This window comes from Carlito syrichta, unplaced genomic scaffold (genome assembly GCF_000164805.1).
Source record: "Carlito syrichta isolate Samal-C Ts95f unplaced genomic scaffold, Tarsius_syrichta-2.0.1 Scaffold314298, whole genome shotgun sequence".
NCBI lineage: Eukaryota > Metazoa > Chordata > Mammalia > Primates > Tarsiidae > Carlito > Carlito syrichta.
The window spans coordinates 338,455-342,344 of record NW_007258394.1 but is presented as its reverse complement, the minus strand read 5'-3'; the positions used below and the strand labels follow the sequence as shown (position 1 = coordinate 342,344).

At 41.4% G+C, this 3,890-nt stretch overlaps 1 protein-coding gene across 2 annotated transcripts in view; it reads right to left on the bottom strand.

Moving 5' to 3' along the window:
* The window catches only part of KIF15 (kinesin family member 15), a 77,531-nt gene that overhangs the window by 57,982 nt on the left and 15,659 nt on the right, over nt 1-3,890 (bottom strand). The gene's annotated exons all lie outside the window — the stretch shown is intronic.

The window sequence follows — 3,890 nt, the reverse complement described above, 5'->3', positions numbered from 1 at the left end:
TTCCGGGTACTCGGAAGGCTGAGGCGGAAGGATCGCTGGAGCCCAGCAGGCGAAGCTGCAGTAGCCGGGAGCAGCCACTGTACTCCAGTCTGGGCGACCGAGTGAGACTCCAACTCAAAAAAAAAAAAAAGCCAGTGTGGTGGCTCATGCCTATAATCCCAGCACTTTGGAAGGTGGAGGCAAGAGGATTGTGTGAGTCCAGGGGTTTGAGACCAGCCTGGGCAACTTGGTGGGACCTCGTCTCTACAATAAATCAAAAATATTAGCCAGGCACGATGGTGCATGCCTATAGTTCCAGCTACTTGGAAGGCTGAGGTAGAAAGATCACCTGAGCACAACAGGTTGAAGCTGTGGTGGCTGTGAGCATGCCACTGCACTCCAGTCTGGGTGACAGAGTGAGACTCCTACTCAAAAAATAAATAAATAAACAAAAACAACAACAAAAACCACTAAGTTTGTTTCAAAAAAAATAAATTCACTTAGTTACTGAGATTTTTCCAACAGCCAGGTACCAAAATCTGCCCCAGTACCAAATAATTGTTCTTTATGCATTGCATGACATTTGGTTTCATAGACTGACCATGGCCTCATATTGTGTCACCATAGGCAAATTACTAAGACTCTCTTGATCTTCAGAGTTCTCAACCATAAAATGGGAATCATAATGGTAATAACTATCACATAAGGTTGTTGGAAAAAATTAACTGAGAGTATAAAGTCAAAGCACTTGGATCAGTACTTTAAACACATTAAGTACTAAAAGTCAGGACTAGCTAGCATTTTTTAAATTGGGCAACAAAAGCCAACGTAGTAAGAAAGATGCTGTATGTATCTGTTTAGTTACACTGGGGAAAGGAAGAGATATGAGTAGATATGTAAACAGCAGGATTTTAAGGAATACTAATTCAAGTTATAACAGTATTTACCAGAAAATAATATATAGCTAGAAAAAAATCTAGAAGGTACTATAAATATTGGTTAAGTATATCTTAGAGACCACAGAAACATACAAAATGCTTATATGCACAGATAATTAGTTTAAAAATATTATAGTTGTCTCACAGAAGGCCTTGCATATACACCTAGAATATTTAAAATGGCCCCTGTAAACTCTACCTTAAGAAATACATAACAGAGGTAAAAAAATGCAAGTAAATGAGAAGAAATAATATTACAGTATGCATATAAGTTTACATCATTTTCCTGCTACATAACATACAAAGATCAATTTGCTATGGTTTGGATATGGCACGTTTGTCCCAAGTCTCAGGCTAAAATTTGATCCCCATTGTTGGAGGTGGAGCCTGGTAAGGAGTGTTGGGGTCATGGGGGCACTCCTCTTAGTTCCCATGAGAACTAGTTGTCGGAAAGAGCCTGGCACTCCTCCTCCTCTCTTGTTTTCCTCTCACCATGCAATCTCTGCATGCCAGCTCCCCTTCCCCTTCTGTCATGGGTAGAAGCAGCAAGAGACCCACACCAGAAGCCAAGCAGATGCTGGTGCCATGCTTCTTGTACAACGTGCAGAACTGTAAGCCAAATAAATCTTTTTCTTTATAAATTACTCAGCCTCAAGTATTCCTTTAAATCAACACAAATGGACTAAAACAGCTATTCCACATCTTAAATTACCTTCATCATCATCTCTTGCCTAGGTCACTCTAGTGGCTCCCAATTCTGCTCTTACCCTTTGTAGTATTTATTCCATTCAGCTGCCTGAGTAATCCTTTCAATAATATATCAAATCATGCAATTCCTGGTCTTTTTAACCCTTCCTATAACTTCACATCACACTCATAATGAAATCCAAAGTCCTCACCAGGGCCTGTATGATCTGGCCCTAGGTTACAGTTCCAGTTTTCTTCCTACCAGCCTCTTATCCTGAAAAACTCCACTATAGCCACATGGATTTTCTGCTGTTCCTCAAACACCCTTGAGTATGCACCCACCCCAGGGCCTGTCCAATTGCTGTCCTTCTGCCTGGAAGATTATTCTCCTTGATAGTCTCACGGTTCACTCTCATTTCAATTAGTAACCGTCTCCAAATGTCACCTCCTGAGAGGTCTTTCCTGATCCAATCACCTGAAATAGCACCCCCTACTCTTTTACATCCCATTACAGTGCTTTATTTTTCTTCATAGCACTCATCATCTCTGGCATAATTTCTAGAATTTATTTGCTCTCATTTTAAATGCCCCCTGCCTAAAAACATAAGCTCCACAAGAGCCTAGACATTAACTTGTATTTGAACAGGCCAACAGTTCCTTGAAGAGTGCACAGCATATTGTAAGTACAGGTATTCGATGATTTGATGGTGTTATAACCTGAGAGGAAGATAGTTCTTACTGCAACTCACAATTCAGAAGTCATTAAGAAAAAAATCTGAAATTCAACCACATAAAAATAAAAAACTTCAGCAGAGAAAAAACCTTTTAAGTCAAGAGATGAATGAAAAACCTAGAGAAAATTCTGGAATCTATATCATGGACAAAAGACTAACTTTTCTATTTTATAGAGAATCCCCATAAATGAGTTAGAAAAAGTCAAGTTAATTGTCAACTGAAGTTAGGGAACTGCAAATAAACATACAATGAGATAATACTATAAATACTTGAGAATTTTTAAAGTGTTAAAAATTGACAATCTCAAGTGTGTATAAGGATGTGATCAACTGGAACTTCCATATACTGCTGGGATAATCACTTTGAAAACTGTTTGGTAAGCCAGGCTCGGTGGCTCAGCCTGTAATCCCGCGCTTTGGGAGGCTGAGGTGAGTGAATAGCCTGAGCCCGCAGGTTCGAGACCCGCCTGGGCAACTTGGTGAGATCTCATCCCTATAATAAATCAAAAAATCAGCTGGGCATGGTAGTGCGTGCCTGTAATTCTGGCTACTCAGAAGGCTGGGGTAGAAGGATCGCTGGAGCCCAGTGGGTCGAGGCTGCAGTGGCGGGGAGTGGCCACTGCACTCCAGTCTGGGTGACAGTGAGACTCCAACTCAAAAAAAAAAAAAAAGAAAACTGTTTGGTAGTATCCTGCTAAAGCTAAATTATATATATGTACCCTATGATCCAGCAATTCTCCTAGATACATATTCAAAGAAATGACTTCATAAGACACATACAAGAAAAAATGTTAGCTGGGCTCGGTGACTCAGCCTGTAAACCCAGTACTTTGGGAGGCCAAGGCGAGTGGACTGCCTGAGCCCATGCGTTCGAGAACAGCCTGGGAAACTTGGCGAGACCTCATCTCTACAATAAATAAAAAATTAGCTAGGTGTGGTAGCACATGCCTGTAGTTCCAGCTACTTGGAAGGCTGAGGCAAAAGGATCGCCAGTGCCCAGCAGGTCGACCCTGGGGTGGCTGTGAGCATGCCACTGCACTCCAACCTGGGCAATGGAGTTAGACACCAACTCAAAAAAGAAAAAAAGGAAAGAAAAGAAAAAAATCTTCACAGCAGCATTATTCATATGGTTCAACACTGGAAATAATCCAAATGTCCACCAACAATAGAATGAAAATGTCTACTATATTTATATAATAAGATATTATACAGTAATGGAAATAAACTAACACTGCATATGACAAGAGTAAATCTTAGAAAGTTAATACTAAAAGAAGTCCAAAACAAAAGACATGCTGCAAAATTTCACTTATAAAGGTTCAAAAGCCACAACACACTGGGCTCAGTGGCTCAGCCTGTAATCCCGCGCCTTTGGGAGGCTGAGGTGAGTGGATTGCCTGAGTCCGCGGGTTAGAAACCCACCTGGGCAGCGACACCTCATCTCTACAATAAATAAAAAAATCAGCTGGGCGTGGTAGCGCATGCCTGTAATTCTGGCTACTTGGAAGGCTGAGGCGGAAGGATCGCCGGAGCTCAGCAGGCGAGGCTGCGG